The 18,202-nt window shown below is 41.2% G+C and overlaps 1 protein-coding gene across 2 annotated transcripts in view; it reads left to right on the top strand.

Annotated features, from left to right (window-relative positions):
* The first annotated feature begins 3,214 nt into the window (after window positions 1–3,214).
* ache (acetylcholinesterase (Yt blood group)) overlaps window positions 3,215–18,202 on the top strand; it is a 33,921-nt gene continuing 18,933 nt past the window's right edge. Inside the window, exon 1 of one of the 2 annotated variants that reach the window (XM_030430913.1) lies at window positions 3,215–3,494. The gene's annotated coding sequence lies outside the window, so the exon portion shown is untranslated. The remainder of the gene's footprint in view (window positions 3,495–18,202) is intronic. The other variant, XM_030430914.1, reaches the window with a different exon arrangement.

Here is an 18,202-nt window from a genome sequence, read left to right as displayed (position 1 = left end):
TTCAGCTTTTGCACATCTTAGGCGCGACAATTGCATAGGAGAGGACCGAAGGCTGGCAAAATCAGGAAAAAGACTCCCGCACACTTAGATATTCATCAGGTCATCTTATCAAGATAACCTGATGAAGGTCTAAGTACCAAAACGTTGTTGTCAATAAACTTAATCGCAAGTTAAGTGGAGAGTGTGCGGAAGTCTTTTTCCTGTTTAATAAAGCTTGCCTCTAGTTCCTGAACCCTGTCTGCCTCCCGAGTGTTTTCTGCATTCGGGTCCTGCCCTTCTCTGATAATTGTAACATTGTGTATATATATTACAGTGTATTTCAGCAGCTCTGCTGTTATATTGTTTAAGAAGCGATAGTGAAGATAAATCCACTTTACTCCAAAAAGTTTAAATCATAAACACTATGTTCTCCTTGACTTTGGGTGTTTATTCCTTCATAAGTTGCGGGCTCTGCCCATGGCTGTCTCCTCCAACAGCTGTAGGCCAGTTAACGCTAACAGGGTTGTTCGAAAATCTGTAAACACAGGCATCTGTCCCTCCGCTCCTTTCAGTACATTTAACCACACAGTATTTGCATTCGAAGGCATCACAAACAATCCTCGAAAAGTCAAGATCAGTTGCTGGAATCAGCTAAGGTGAAAACTGCGGCTGTCTGGCAGCTGTCTCTGCTCCATTAACTATCCCTTAATTCTTGGGAGTTGAATTGCTTTTGGAGTCAGCCTCAAGTGGCCCTTCAAGGAACTGCAGTTTTTATCTTAATTTTTCTGCCCCGGAGGTTGCTTTGACCTAGTTAGTGTTATGTGATTTATTTTTCTATATATATTACTGTTGGGTTTGTGGACCAAAACAATCAATACAATCCATGTTTCTGTACATAATTATAACCTGACAAAGATCCACTTGTGTTGTATAGTCAGTGTGTGAGCAGGCGGGCCCTTTTAATTTAACGATGACTGTTTTTTTTCCTTTTTTCCTGGGGACATTTTTATTCTTCTTTCCTTTCTTTCAGTATCTGAACAGTTGAAGTACATGTTCATTATGTGTTTATATACACGATTGTGATGTAGCTATTTACTATTTGTCAATGTCAGCTTTTGAGAACTCCTACAGAGACATGGAGACCCACCACCACCCCCCCAACACACACACACACACACACACACTCATACGCACACACACAGACATGCACATACAACATCTCCACTATTCTGAGCGTGACTTTGGTAAAATAAGCCTGTGAAATAGTTTGCAGAACAGTTGTTGTCTCCAGTGCCAAAAAAAGCCAACAGTTGTCCCTTTACAAGCCTGGAGCAGACAGGGACCATGACTTTGTGTGTGTGTGTGTGTGTGTGTGTGTGTGTGTGTGTGTGTGTGTGTGTGTGTGTGCGTGCGTGTGTGGAGGAATGGTCAATCCCATTCTTATTTGTTATTGTGAACAACCCCTCAAAGATAAGCGACCTAGCCTTGATAGTCTTTCCCTGTGCATCACTTAAGCACTGGAAGGTAAATTGATTGGTCAAGTGATTGACTGATGGACTTGATTAATAAAATCGACTAACTGACTTGAGGTCTACAGTCTTGAAGCCCAGGTTAGGAGGCAGGCACCAACAAAGTGGAAAGAGGAGGGAAATATTTTGACATTTATTTTATGAAACAATAAGAATCTACCAATTTTAAAGATCCTCTCTGCTTATTGTTAGCACTATTCACCCCTCATTTAAAATGTGGCTCTGGGAGAATCTTGTTTTACATCTGTGGGTTCAGATATAATGCAAAGTGAATTTTCGAGGCGGCACAATTGCATACACAATCAATGTAAGGATGTAATCAGGCTCCAATTTGCCTGGCATGTCTCAAGGGGAAAGTCTTTTGATTCATACAAGAGGCGCCCACAAATCAGTAGCTGCATTCTATATGTATGATGAAGTCGTGAATTAACTTTTTTTATTGGTATTTTACTGAGGGAGGGTTTCGTCACCAGGTGCACCCTCGTATCCCTCGATACGAGGGTGCTTTTTTTAGGAAAGTCAACCACGAGGAGTAAAGGGATCGCATGCCAAGACTGCAGCCATCAAGTCAACATTGGGGGGCAGGGAATCTGCTGGGGACTTTGATTGAACTTGCCCACAATAGTAGAGCAATAGCCTCCGCTGGGGCTAAGCTATACAACTTGGACAAACCACAAATGGAACTGCAGCACACCATAAAACCAGAACCAACAGAAGCATGGGCATAGGAAGCATTTCCACTGTGGATGGGACAATTATTTCTGAGGTTTGGGGGCTCTCTAGTAGATTTTTTGTATATTTGTTTTAAAGTGTATTAGCCCTATTGTGTATTCTGGTGCATTTTAAGGAGTGGTTTGATACTTTATCCGGCTATAGTAGCATGAAAGAAATTATCAGTAGGCTTTCAGTTCACAATTTCACAGAGGAAATGCCCTAGATTGCATAGTGTATTATATAAAAAAGCTAAACATATATAAATTGTATTAAATTCCCTTGCATTGAACATTTTCTTCAACATTTTAATTCAAAAGTATTAAATCGATCATTATTAGCCTCCAATTTGTTTTCATTGGGTCCACCTTTCATAAACACGTAAGCAGCCTGGGAGCCACTGAACATCCACTTCGGAAATAGCATGTTAGATGGCTAATTATTTCACATTGACCTGGGTATTGTAACACACACAACTCAACAATTTGACACAATTTGATATTTAGAATTGATCAATAAAAGGCAGACCACTATTGCATTATTGTTGTCTTTTCTTTTCCCACAATCTCCTTTATCCATTAACCAGACTGCTTTCAGAGCTTTATTGGTTGGCATTTGAAGTTGTTTTTGTTTTAGTTCATTTTGTCTAGACTGACTTTCTTTCCTTCATCATGTGTCAGTCAGTTGGTTATATGTTGGCTACACAGCCATACGAAAGCCTTCTGCCAGTTAGTGTTTGTTGTCTGTAGGCTATTTTGCAATTAAATCAGTAGAATTCCTATTATCAAGCTCAAAAATGCAATGTTTTTGCATTTATTTCCTTCTTTTTTCGACTTCCTCACAGTGAATCAGTGAATTAATGTTGCAGCACTAGTTGTCAGACCCCCCTGGCTTGGGGAGAGATTTGGCATAACAGCCATTCCCATACTGTTTGTCAGGAGAAATTAAAACGTTGTTCTCGCGAGAGGCAGCGCCTGCACTATGTTTACAAGCAGTATATATTAGCAGCAGTCTCCCCCTAGCGTTACTGCTTTATGGTCCGGGCCGAGCGAATGTTGAGAGAACCCCGCGGCTGCTGGGAGGAGGCTTCACCGACATTTCGTCTTTTGGCAGCCGGGTCGGAGGCACCTCTCCTTCGGGAAACATTTTCATTTGACCAACTAGTCGCCTCGTGTCTCGTTATCGCTGTTTTGCTGTCCAAGCAGAGCGAGGGAAAAAAAGGAAGAAATTAGCCAGCAAGTCGTCGGCTCGGGTTTGCTCCGCAGGGGTATACAGGTAAGACAGAGACACTGGTGCCGACCCTGGATCAGCGGCTAATGTTAGTCGACAGCCCGTTTTATTATTAATTTTTTACAGCAATATTGAAATGACATTATTGTACAGGATGAACTCACAACCCCATGTATTTTCACCAGGCGGTCTTTTATTGGCTTGTCCCAAGGCAAGAACTGCAAGCCCCATGTACCTTAAATCAGTTTTAACGCTATTTATCTCTTCCATGATTGATGCGTTGCCCTTTTAATCTTGGCTACATCAGCGGTAGCCATGGTTACTGGCCGTTTTTCTCCGGTTCAACAGAACCAGTACCAGGTCAGGCTGCACACTGTATGTGCGGTTCTCCACTGTGGGCTTAGTGCCACATTCAAATGTACATTTGATATACTGGCAATTTAAGGTTTGTCCGCTCGTCAATACATCTGCGTACTGTAGCTCGGTGAACATGGTGACATGTCAACGCTGACTCAAGAGCAATAGTTCGTCGGCATATGTATAAACCCCGAAAAATGACTAGTTGGGGGGAAATTGTCACGCAAATGAATTGCAGCTGTGCCGTGGATGTCCTGCGAGACTGCACAGTTAGACGTGTACGCGCAGGTACAGACAAAGGGACATCTCGTAGTTTGTTTTTTTTATGAAGTAGGTGATTAATGGACCCCGAAGGGATGAGTGTTGTTGCTGGGTTATAGCCGTAGGAGACTGTGGGAAATCGATGTGTGTGTGTGTGTGTGTGTGTGTGTGTGTCGCGCCTCGATGGCGAGACGCGTGTGTCTGCTTGTGTGTGTTGTTGGTGTCTTCTTTCCTTACACGCGTTCACTTGTGTCTGTTTCTATGGCTTCTCTCTCTCTCTCCCTCTCTCTCTCTCTCTCTCTCAATCTCTCTCACTCACTCACTCACTCACTCACACACACACACACACTGTAGCTGTGATGTGTGTACACACGTTTTGGATAAGGGGGCCATAATGAACCAACAACAATCAGATGGTTAAGTGGGTCATATAGTCTAACACACATTACATCATAATTGATCTCATGGGCAATATTGTGGCTTGATCATTCCGGCAGAGGCATTTGTGTGCATGTACGTTGTATGTAACGTCAATTTATCACGTCCTTATACATTAAAAGAGCTATCTGTGTCGGTGGCAGCTCAGATCTCCACCTGTGTTGTGCATTACATAACCGTCGGTGCTTTCAGGGGAGGCAGCGTGTTGGCTGAAGTCAGCGGATGGACGGGGATGAAGAGGAGCGAGTTTGAGGCTTTTCAGGTTTTCAAGTGGTTCACAAAGAGATCCTCCTCTCCTCCCTCTCCTGCTGTAGCCCGAATAATTTTTTCGGCTGCAAGTCGTAACTGTAAATGCATTTTTTGGCAGCCCGCAGTGCACCTTCCTCATCTGCATTTTTCAGCGGCGCGTCTGCCAAAGTGAAATGAATACTGCAGGTGTTACTCATTTATTAAAGGCCAGAGCAAAGAGGATGCCAGGCACTGTCGGGCCCCTGGATAGAGATCAGTCGGGGTCCAAGCTGCAAGGATGGCAGCGTGGCTCCCAATACCATGGGTGCTTGTGATTGCTCAGATTTTGTATAATTAAGCATGAGCACCAAATGATGCGAGGATCCTATTGCATTTCTAAGAACTATCAGGACCTCGGCAAGAGGGCTGGTGCGAAGGCTCTGTGAGGAGGCAAGGAATAACTAGGGGTGTAGGCGACACTACCTTATCTCCAGTAGCTAATTCCTTATTTTCAGTTTCTACTCAAGCTCAGGAGCTACTTTTATCTCCTCAAATCATTTGTCACTTCAACTGCTCTCCCTCTTCCTCTGATCTCTGTACTGCACGTACACCGCCCAGCCTGCCCCACCCTGTGTCTTTCTTTTTTCTCTCTCTCTCCTGCGTCTGCTCTGTCGACTTTGTTCATCAGCAGCGTTATAAAGCAGTTTATAAAGTTTGGGACTTATTTTTTTTCACCCACGATTCAGTTTTCAAAAACAGCAGGTGAGCTCGCTTGTCAGAGAGGAGGCGTGTTGTTAACGATGCAGTTCAAACTAACGCGACACCAAAACAGATACACTTACAATCTGTTTTCAAAAACAATGACATAAATAGGCCTGCGTGTATAGACGGGACATAATATTAGAGCTGAAACACTATGCCATGTGTACGAAAGAGAGAGGGACAGAGAGAGAGAGAATACACAGCTCTGAATATAGAAAATCAATATGTAGTTGCCAGTTTTGTTATTGTGGCTGTGCTGCCACAAATAAATGAATATATGGGTAACCATATTGTGACATACTACCAGCTATTTTGCACTTCCCATTTATTGATAGTCTGTATTTAATTAACCAGAAAAATGGATGTAACTAATAACAAATAATAAAACAAACAAATATCTGGATACCTACCTAACAAACAGATTTGATTAGTTGAATATCTAGGTCCATCCTGAATTCTCTATACATTGTTACATATATTACAATGCACATATTTTTGCTGTATTCTATTTTATTCTTCTTTTTTAATTTATTTTATTCTCCTTTCTGCATTTACATATGTTTTTTTATCATTTCTCTATGCTGTTACATTCCCATTCTCGGACGAAGCAACTGTGATGTGACCAGTTTCGTCCCCTCGGATCAATTAAGTAGCCTATTTCTGATCAGAATTTCATGGAAAGCTTGTGAAAGGAAAATAATATACTGAGTAGATCATACACATTTGTTGCATTTTTTTTTTTGTCTGGAAATGTTTTTGTTCACTGTTTCTTGGTCCTCCGTTCTTTCCATAGTCGCTGAAATCGCACAACTCAGGTAATCAGGTCAAATTAAATCAACACATACTTACCGTACTTTGCATGCACATGCAAAAAAATAGGCTGTGTTTGAGGTATGATGACTTATTAGTTATCCTCAAGAAATAACCACATGGAACTAGGTATGAGGTATTTCATCAATCTTAAAAAAAAAAAAGAGGTGCTGCACTTGAGAGGAGTGAGGTTTGAAAGAAGCCTGAATCGAAGCAAACTCTGTGATGGAGGGCTTTTATAACCCACACCCGCTGAAGGCAGACTGGTTTGGAATGATAATGTTGCAGACACTCTGCACGAACACACAAATGTAGTGAAAATGGGCCGGGGGAGGGTGTAGGGCCCGGTGTGGAATTAGGACTCTGTGTCTGTGGTTAAAGTGAAAGTCACCCAGTATTAGTTAAGTTCAAATCTTTTTTAGGTGAAATGTACATAAGTATTAAAAGTACAAGTAGAAGTGTATAATAGTGTATATATATACAGAATACTTTGGGTCGACCTATAATTGGCATAGCCAGTTACAGTAGTCGATATTCAGCAAGATGCTATCAGGGCACTCTGCTTCGATTAGCTGGTACGTTGTCAGTTGCCTCGCAGTGACAACCGGTCACAGCAGCGTAGAACAAGAGTTACTGTCAGACGTTTAAGCTTGGAGGGCTTCAATCGTATCTGACTGTTCTCACGCCAATCAAATTTCAAACTGAAACGTGACATTTGATCCCTTCACTAGCCTAGAATCTTTCTTCTTTCATCTATAATTGTAATTCCCAGCCACTTGCCTCAAACGGATAGGGGGCAGTATGGGACTTCATCTCAATTTTGCATTTGATTTTGTTACACAATAATTGCTTAATAAAACTTTTCGAGGTATACACTGAAACTTAGAGTATAGCTCATTCTGTCAGTGTAACACAGACAGGTATTTGTAAGCAGGCATGTTAAACAACACCTTTGAGCAAAGCTGGCCCAAAAGCCTTTCCAGCAGGTTGGAATGTTTCATTTCAGTTATTGTCGACGCAAACAGACTTTCATGTTTTGCCATTTATTACAAATTTTACAAGAATATCAGTGCAACAGTGGACACTAAAACGCCAGGAAGGAGTTTGCCTTGGTGTAAATCCCTCTGTACATATAGGATATGATTAATACAATGATAGTTTTTAATATTACAGACAGGATTTATTCGTTGTTTCATTCAGATGTCTGTACTCATAATACATACATCACAGTGCTATCTGCACATGGCTGAAACATGGGCAGTAGAGGAAAACATCAGTGAGATCATCAGCCACTGTAGACTTACTTGTCATGGCCACTCGGCCCAGTGCTCGACAAACAGGATCTTCTAGCTCTGCAGCCCCAGGGCATGTCCTTATGGGGGTAGAAGCTGAAGCTGCTCTTTGTTCATACCTGTTGATTTACTGATTGTACACAATGTCTAAGAGTGTCACTGCTACAGTTAAACACTTGTAATAAACCTTGTAATGTCCTCAGACATGTACAGCGTTTCCCACGTATTCCCAACCTAATCTTGCCTCTTCTCATAACAGTAATGACAAGTAGTTACAACACGATGTATTCAACGGCATGTCTTTCCACCACTGGATCCATACAAATGCTACTTACATTCATCCGTCAGAACTTAAGGGCAACAATAACAAGAATTTGCAAAACTCAACTGGGCTGCAGAACCTCCAACAGCCAAAATAAGTCAGCTGTTTTAGTAGTATTTAGTCTTGTTAAGGTTCTTTTTATTTTGCTTCTGTTCTCTGCCACCAGACGTGGTTTCTATCCAGGAGCCATTGCCCGACGTGATGATAAATGTAATTTTTCTGGAGCTTCTGCACATTCATGTTCACTAAATAACTAGGCTATAGCCGGCTCAACTTCTCCCTCCTGTCCTGCAGCAGACTAGAGGATACAGTAACTCATTATGGCCTCTCGTGGCAGACATGGTATTATAAGAAGGAACAGCCCCGTCCCTGGCTGCATGGCAGTGGATATCTCTGCAATGCACTACATAGGCATCTTGGCCAGAACTGCCAGAACTGTTACTACTTCTTCTCTGCTGATAGGGTGATTTAATTTTTTTAAAATAAAATTGTGTCCAGGGCTTACAAAATGCACCTTTTTGAAGGATTGTTAAGATATAAACAGCTCTGTCAACCTTAGTACAAATGAAAAATTAGAATGTGCTGTGATTGGTTGTAACAAACAGTCATAGCAGAGTGCACCGCTGAGCCCCCCCTGCCCTGTCCCTCCAGCCCATTCTAGCACCAACCAATATGGACTGTGTGTACGACCTTTGAGATGTGTAGAAGAGAACAAAACCTACAAGTACAATATCACTCAGTAAAGCGCATGCCTCTATCAAGGGTCAGCATTCCCCTTTAATTCAATCAAGCCCGATTTAATATCAAATTCGATAGCCCTGTATCACTCTATTTATTGTAAAGCAGTTATGGGTGGTTTAAAATTCAAAGCTCACCAGATCTGTAACAGCCAGCCACCAGAACAGCAAAACAATGCCGGTGGTATCATAAACCATTGTGTTGTGTAAGTGTAATACTGTAGGTTTTTCATCAATCAATATCCTCGACTAGTTTCTCCCTACCTGACCGTTATTACAGGAAACGCATAAATAGGTGGAAGAAAATAACACTGCCTTTCATTTCAAGTGGACTTTAAATGAAGAAAGTGAGAAAATAATTCCTTGATTCAAGGCATAGTTGGGTCTTTTGATGTGGGGTTGTATGCGATGCTTATCCCTAGTCAGTCTATTGCCTGCAGTATATGATGGTCAGCTCTCCCACTGTGTTGAGAAGCAGCACTTAGCACCAGCAGGGAAGCAGAGCACTATACCGCTGTACACTGAAACAGATGCTTTTTTTTTTGGTTGTCCTATTTTACTTGCTGTAGGTAACATTAAGCAGTACAACAATCAGCTTCCCTGTCGGTGCAACGCGCTGCTTCTGCACATAGGGGGGGAGCTGATGGTCATCTACTGCAAGTTATACACTGACCTTTTACAAGTACCCTCGAACAACCCCACATCAGAAGACCCAGACTATCACCTTTTTTCATGGTGACCACAAACGGACATGGGTAGAACATGACCTTCTTGCCTGAGACAGCTGACATTAGATCCCAACCGATCATGTCATTTGAATAATCAGTGACAATAAAGCAACATTATGCAGGGATGTGTAGCATAACACACACACACACACACACACACACACAGTCTCTAAATGCAACACCTTTAACTGTTCCCAGTTCTGTAACATTTTGTCAGACTGTTAAATACTGTTAGTGCTAACTACAAACAAAACTCATTATGTCATCTTTCTTGAAGTAAAGATTTATGTATCTTAGCAATAGGGGCAGAGTGGCACAGACACCATTTACCATATTGCAAGTCAATATACTATTGAAATGATTTTAAAGCTGTTATATAAAAAAGCTACATAATGTTGCTTTAACCTGCTGTGCCTTGTGCTATCTCAAAACAGGCTGATAATCACTGGTCTATAATAATATATATATTAGAGGAATACAAACTTCAGTATAAACAGTAATCTCTGATTGGTATTGGTAGAGACAGTTATATTGTCTCACAGTATAAATTGTCATATTGCCTAAGCCAAAGACTAAATGATCTGACAGAGTGAGAGAGAGTGAGAGAGAGAGAGAGAGAGAGGGCAAGTAAGGCCATACCAGAGTGACATACAGTGTATTGGGTAAACTTGTTATTGAATATAGCATGATTTACTCTCCATTACTTTGCTTATTTTTTTTTACCTTCCTATGTTTATTTCAACCACCATTCCGCAATTTTTTTTTTACCTATACTCATATACCACGCAGGTTTTTGCAATTTCATACGTTAAAACAGGACTTTAGATCAGAAGTTTTTTGGCCCATTAAGGCTAAAGTGAGTTTGTGTTTAACATCGACAGTTACATATTTGTAAAAAGTTTTATATGATCTTCTGTGTAGGGTGGCTATTAGGCACTGTTTTCATTATCAATTGATTTCCAAATGAATTTCTTGATTTATTGTCCGTTCTATTAAATGACATGCAACATTGAAAGCAATGCCCTATCACAATTTTGCAGGGCCCAATGTGGTCTTATCTTTTTTTGTTCAATGAACGGTACAAAACACAAATAAATAAAATGTACTATTGCGTATGACAGAGAGGCCGCAAATCCTGACTGTGTTTGTGCTTGGTAAATGGCCTAAATGTTTAATTGATTACCACAAAATGTGACAATTGACTTTCTGTTGTTCAGCTAATAGTCCTGTCATCTCTGCTCATTTCTGTATATCGGTTTGTGTGCAAAGTTATATCTGTCCCTTGAAGGGGCTATTTGTAAGAAAAGTTTTGAGTCTTATTCACACAAATCAACTTTTCTTATATATAGCCCCTTTTAAGTAGCCTTAATTACAATCACAGTCAGTAATAACTTGATCACCACAACCTTTTAACCCTGCTATTTTGTTATTGTAATTTTGCCTTGTCGCTTATCTTTTCCATGTGATTAGAAAATTGTTTCTATATATAGATATTATTAGGCAACATGCACTTCTATTTACAACAACAGCCACAATAGAAATAGATCCTCTGGCCTTCTGGTGTTATTCTTGATTCTATTTTAATTGGGCATGTACATTGTTGATGCCACTGTAATTTCAAAGTTGACCATCAAACAAATGAAACCCAAAAAGCGCTTCTTTAGGGGATCTTTATACGGGATGTGTACGTGGCTAATTAAAGCTCCATACTTTATTTACGTACCTTTTCAGAAATCTATACATTAAACCGAGTCATTTTCAGTCTGCTATGCACAGAAAAGGACTGATTTTCAAAAGAATTGAAACTCATATTGACTTCTGAGTACAATGTTTAATCCTGATAGACGCAACTTGCACCAGCCCCCAGTGAAATCAATCCTCCTGTGAACTTCATACACAAATTCCTCAGTCTAATTTGAGAAGTGACACACTTTCTCCCACCCATACCCAGGCCCCTCCACTGTCTCTCTCTGCCCTTCTCTCTTATTTCGCCACCCACTGGAACTCCTCTACCCCACCTCCTCTCTGTGTGTTTTGTTTCCATCGATTTGAAGTATGGCTGATACACAGGTGCACTTGAAGGAACTGTTAATCATTTCTGGACATACCCCTACCCTACTGGTTGAAAGTCATTCCCTGTTTGCCATACAGTTCTCTATGTGCTCAGCACAGTGTGACGTATATCCGCTTTTACAAACGGTACAACCTTTCGTTTACGGTGCCAACTCTACAGTACTCATCTACAGTTATCTCTGTTAGTTAAAATGCTTCCCTTTCACAGTTTGCTTTATACTGCGGATAGACAGATCACTGTTAAAGGTGTAAGCTGGCCACACGCTAACATACAGAAGTGACGCACAGTAAGGAGAATTTCCTCTTCTTCTAATGTAACTCATGGATCTGAGTTTGCTGATTGGGCAGAGCATGTCATAAAAAACTATAATTCTGAACAACTGAGGATGGGGTGTGGGTGGTTGAGATAATTTATTTTTAATGAGGAGCATATTAATTACATAACCCGCAGTTGAGTCATTGACAGAAGTATAGTTTTACTTCATTGATTATTAAAATCTCCTGAAACCTGAGCTCCATCCCTGCTGTTTTCTCTGGAGAGTATCCTCTGTACTGTCCTGTTTGTGACTAGAGATTTTTAGTTTTGCTGCTTAAACATCCCATGATGTTTGCTACAGTGAAGTTACATGGAATGTGTAAATGACTGAAAGCGTCCTCTCTAAATATTAAAGCAGACTGTATGTGTGTTTTGAACCTGCCTATGTAGGCCCTTCTTACTATCTGAGCACTGAGTCTTCTGTATACTGTAGCAGGCAAAACACCTCGGCATTGACTTTAGATCAAGGGCCCGTCTGTTTTACTGCAAACGCTTTCTGTTGCCTTGAGACGTGCCAGCAAAGCACCTGATCACACCTCATTTTAAAACCCTCAGTCTTAAACTAGCAACGACACTTGTGTTGTGCTGTACGCTGCTTCGACTGGGAACAAGATGGACCCTGACGCTGGAGGATTGCATCTGGAGTGTCCGCTTGTGATCAGATATCACTTCCCAGCTCTATTTGCAAATGATCACATAGCGTAAATCACTGGGACAAATGGATACAATGCTTTTTCGCAAAGAAAGAAACATATTTTCTTGTCCAAATTAACAAGAGGGCCCAGAGAATGTATTGTTAGCAGCATTTCACAAAGTTTATAAAGAAAAAACTTAATGTATTGCATTTAATGCCAAATTTACAAGATGGAATGAATTACCTTTAAATTTGTTGTTTCACAAAGTTGAAGTTTCTCCACACTCAACTACTATCAAAGTAACACAAATTGTCAAGGAAGAAGTGTTTGGGAGTAGAAGAGTAGTAGATCCGGGTACTGAAGAGTCACTCCTTCTTACAATATGTGAACTCTTTAGTTGTGTTGCCAAAATCCACAAACTGAGAAAAGGCTAATCTCAGTTTAACTGATCTGATAGATTACAACAGTTCTGCAGTTTCAGACTCGAGTGGAGACGGAAAACAGAACGTATCACTCCCAGATATATATTTGATCGTTTTTCAGACTCACCATCTAGTTTAAAATCTGCGTTAATTGTAGGTCTGAACAACAGCATTTTTTTCTATTTCAATGATCTGTTAGTTCTCCCATTAACTTTCTAAAACTACAGAATGGCATATCTGTGTTAAGTGCAGGCTGGAATCAGGAGGAGGTGGAGGCCGGGGTAACAGCTAGTCTGGCTCTGCCTGAAGTTCAAAGATACACCTACCAACATCTCTTCAGCTTTTATAAGCTACCACAAGGAACTTTCATTTTTTGTTAAATCCGGTGGCACAAATGGGGGTGATGGTTAAACAAAGTACACTTTAGTGCCGCACCAGGCTACAGACCAGACTACAGAGCAGCTTCTTTCCACATGCTTTGACTCCTCATCCACAGCACTCCACCACTAAAAAAAATTACCTAACCATCTGAGCCATTTTTACACCAGCACTTTTGGCTGTGCCGAGACAAACCTAGCTGTGCCGATTTGCTTTACCATCACTGGTCTTAATGCGCTGCAGTAAGCAGAGCCGTGCCCGCGTTGGACCTGCTCCAGAGAGGCCCACCTCCAAGCGGGCTGCGGTGATGTCTCACGACTGCGGCCAACCCATGACAAGCAGACGTCGCCCCCTCAAACAAGTGTCTTGCAAATCGATACTCAACTCATGTCTGTGCATTAACATTTTTAAAAGTCAGTTTTTCAGTACTTTTGTAGCTCTTAATGACTTTAGGTTTTCTCGTCCTGTTTGTTCTTACAAACATCTGCTGTTTTGTACTGTTTTGTTGCTTTCGCTTGGTAGGCAGCCATTGAGAATAACTGTACTAACCCATCTTCGTGCTTCTGGTGTTGTTTGCTTATGTCGGCATATACAAACATTAGTAATAAATGTTCACTGTTTCATAACCAGTAAATAAGTTCCTTGTGGTATGTTTAATCATCACATCTGTAGTATTCTTCACAAAAATAAATATGAACATAATTAATAACTGTAGAGGGAGTTATGTGCTGGCACAATTTTTCATTGAGCAACTGTCAAGTGCAGTGACTGTGTGCAGGTTCCTGAAGTCTGCGACAGGGAGGTCACCTCTACAGAGACCAAATATAGAACCTGTGGTCACCTGGCAACTGTAGCTGGCCCAATGAATATACAGTTTTTTAAATCTAAGCATCTAACTGCCCCAAAAACATGTTGGAAAATAGTTGCCCATCGGTTGTTTGGTGCTGAGCAGGAAGTCTGCAGTGAGTGTATCAAGAGCTTTGTTCCCTTGAAAAAGCCAGAACAGCGAGTCCAACTCCTTTAGTTTGGCTGTACGCCGAAAACATTTGGGTTTGACATCAAAAGATGGATATGAGACAAGAGATCAGCATTTCAGCTTTTAATTCCAGATGTTAACATCTATATCTGTTACACAACTTAGAATTTGTAGCAGAACACAACACTTTTAGGTGAGCACCAGTAGAGGAACAGGTAGACTAGAAATTAGAGTGAATAATGATTAATATTTAGTTGCAAATCCTTTGCTTGCAATAACTGTATCAAGCCTGCGACCCACTGACATCACCAAACCTTTGCAGTCTTCTTTTGTGATGCTTTTCCCGACTTTCCCCGCAGCTAATTTCAGTTGGTGTTTGTTTCAAATGGTTTCTCCCTTCAGTCTCTTCTTTAGAAGGTCAAATGTTCAATGTGATTTAAGTCTTGAGAGTCTCAGCCGGTCTAAAACCTTCCGCAACATCTGTTGCTGAGTACACCAGTGGTTTCTTTCTTCTTCAGGACAGTTCGCATGGTTGTACTGGCTATGGATGTTGTTTGTGCAATAGTTCTGATGCAATAGTTCTTCTCTCAGCTTCGAAATTGCTTGCTTTTCTCACACAGCTCTTTGGTCTTCATGTTGGTGACACCTTTCTAACTATAAATGCAGTCTGCAAAAGCAAAACCCAAAACTGAAACTGAGAGTAAACATTAAACGCTGTTTATCATTAGAATAATCAATGTAATAGGGTTACACCTGTCAGTCACATGTTCCAGTTATTTTGCTCACTTGAAAAGTGGGTGGGTTCAAGGGTGAAAAAAGTGCTCATTGTTACATATCAACATATCCTCCCACCCGCAAAACCTCTCACTATTCCACACAAATTCTTACTCCAAACAAACCACCCTGAATGTTTCAAAGAAAAGGGACCGATCATCCATGAACAGTTTTTTTTAATACCTGATACCTTTTTAATACATCTTAGTTTTGCTTTTTTTTTTTCAGACTAAGACCTGACATGGTGCTCTGTGTAAAACACTGCACATCCAAAGAATGAACAACCTTCAAAATCCACTGCTTCCAGAACCCACAGGCATCCCTCATCCTTCCTTGTCCTCTTTTTTTTCCCGCATCCATATTCACTACTTTCTAGAAGCCGCACTCCCCCGCTGCCTATTACATCCTCCGTGTTGTTGCACATTTCACTGCTTTTTAATATTATATATAAACATACCTTCTTCTTATACTCCTACATTCTCTTCCCCTTCCCGCTCTCTTAAATGAGATCCTCCCTATATTTCCAGCACTCCTCTATTGCGATAGCATTAGTTAGTACACACATTGGAGGTGGAACATGGCAAGGGTCTGGTGTGAGCAGAGCAGTGCTGAATAGCATGAAGTGAACATTTAACTATAAAGCAATGACTCTCTATGTCTTTCACCTATCTAGAGAACTGTTGATCTGATCTACTTCACAATTGACAGGTTTATTGCCGAGGAACCAAGAAAGGGCATTGTTGAGTGTGAAGCTGTTCGGATGAGAAATGTTAGATGCAATTTACAGAAAATATTCAGGCCATCATCATCATCATAAGGCATGAGAGAAAGAGTGTGCTGTTTCACCGACGGTGTTACCTGCTCAGCTGTCCTGCTGTCCACACAGCGATAGTGATGGGCGGTGGCGGAGCAAAAGGGTGCTCGCGTTTTTCCACTCCTGTGGGCGACACGAGTCAAGCAGCGCTTGCGGACAGTAGCTCATCTGTATACTGCTTTTAGACATCTAAACCAAAATGCATGGGAAGTAGTAGCACAAAATGTAACCGCAAAAACTGACAATCCACGAATTATAAATGTTTAGTGAAACATGGATGGTGTTGAAGTTTCTATCCGCGATCGCCACATATCACTGAAAAAGTTTATACGTCAGGACTCATGTTGTTATCCTAAATGGCAGAATCTCTGAACATCTGTGAGTCTGTGCACATTAAACAGTCCCATGGGGCTGCTGTAGCTTCATCTGTCCACTGCTGGGAGTAAGTAGGTAGCAGCAGCAGGGAACTGAGGACGTGGGAGTGCTTTGTAGCTGCCAGGAATATATGCATAGAAACGGTGCAGGGTATTTCTGGTTGCTTTTTGTCGCGTTATTACTCCTGATCAATCTATACAATTTCTTCAATGCATTTTTTGAGTTTGCTTCTACTGCAAAAAAACAAAACAAACACTGGTGAATTTTCTGGGCAGAAATCTGGTTAACACAGTCCATCCACTCCAACTGTGTTTGAGGTGCAAGCATTATTTATGTAGACACAGACGATTACAGTAATAGAAGAGGAAGCCAGCTCTAAGTGAAGATGTGGGCACAGCAATCTCTCAGTTGCACATCATCAACTTTATTTTCCTACTGCTGGACATTAGCCAGGGAAGGGCTGGGTAGATGAATAGCATTAGGTGCAAAAAAGGTCAGCTTAGTTCGGATGCCAGCTCTCACGACCACCAGTCCTTTATTTGCTCCAGTTGGTACCCCTCCCTTTCAGACAGATTTCCACCCTTCCTTGGTTGTTTTGTATCAAGCCTGCCTCATATTAGATAAATTAACATAAATGGCTCGACGTGAACGAGATGCCTGGAAAAGGGTGGTGACAGCACAGAAAAACGTGTGAATCAAGGCTTTATCTCAACAAACTAGAGTTGGGGGTTGCTGTACTAGTGGAAAGACGTATTTGGTAAATTTTTATTTCATTTTTGCCAAGTTTGAATGAACTGAGTGCAATATAACAGCTGTTTCGTACTGTTTAACAAAAATGTCTATTTTTATAGCGATCCTCTCTACAATGTTAACAACTACGGACGTAATGATTACAAATACTCACGGTATGAAATCATCACGATATGTAGTCCGCAGTACGATATTTATCTCAATATTAAAATGTGATGTTTATAGCATTTATTATTCATATATTAGTTTGTTTTACTTGAGGTACTTCTGTAGCCATGAAAAAAAATAATAATAATTTTCTTTGGCAATGATTGAATGGGCTATGTACAACACAATACAGCAGCCAGTAGCTATCCCTCCCTGACTCTGGTTGTATAGTGGGACCACCATAGCATCCAGGAGGTGTGACACGAGAGGACAACCGAGAACATGTCCCAAATCTCTGGCAGTGTAACTTATTCCCTAACTCTGTGTTCAGCGGTTTTAATGGGTTGACGTGTTTTTCTTGCGGTTGGTATATATAGGGGGTTGTGAGCCATAGTTTCCCCACCAGTAAACACACCGTCTGGCTGTATCTTACAGAGAAGAGTGGCTCCAGAGACTGAGTAAAGAGGTCGGCGTGTTGATGCGATGAGGCAGGAGGCAGCTCAAGCACTGTTGAGAACAGCATCGAGAACAACGCCAACCAATCATAGGCCGAGTAGGGCAAGTCTTATGAGAACAAGTCTGTATTCTGGAGCAGTGTGATTGTGTTGTCTGCTGTTCGAACGGAACAGCACAGTGGCAAGTACAGATAGTAGTATGCATTCGTACTGATTTCCCTTGTTACATCGATGAGCTTTACGAGCAAAATAACAATAACATGATAGGTTGGTAGGTATCGTCACAGTTTTTTAATTGCAATATCACAGAATTCAGCGTATCATTAAATCCCTGATAACAAGTTAACACAGAATTGAGCCTGTCAGTGGCAAAAACAAGCATGTTTTATGTTGGCAGCAAGAGGAGACCATTAGGCAGCTGATGGCTGAGGCCTCTCGACAATTACATTGAATTGAGACATTCCAGTCTAATCCGCATTAGCAAAGTTATCTGGCAGTGTCAGGCTAACTAAACTTCCAGCAACCTTCAGCCACAACATTGCAGTCATGCATGTCCTACAGACGTTTGACATGTAGTGTACTGACTCGGGGTAAGGTGCACATGTGATAGACATTATTTCTCTCACGGGCGCTTCATCCAGGTCAGGGTTTGAATCTGATCCCTTCACCATGCACCGCACTGCTGCAATGAACTGACACAAAC

This window comes from Sparus aurata, chromosome 10, assembly GCF_900880675.1.
Source record: "Sparus aurata chromosome 10, fSpaAur1.1, whole genome shotgun sequence".
NCBI classification, from domain to species: Eukaryota; Metazoa; Chordata; class Actinopteri; order Spariformes; family Sparidae; genus Sparus; species Sparus aurata.
The sequence above is the reverse complement of the archived record's forward strand: the minus strand, read 5'-3'. Positions and strand labels throughout refer to the sequence as shown.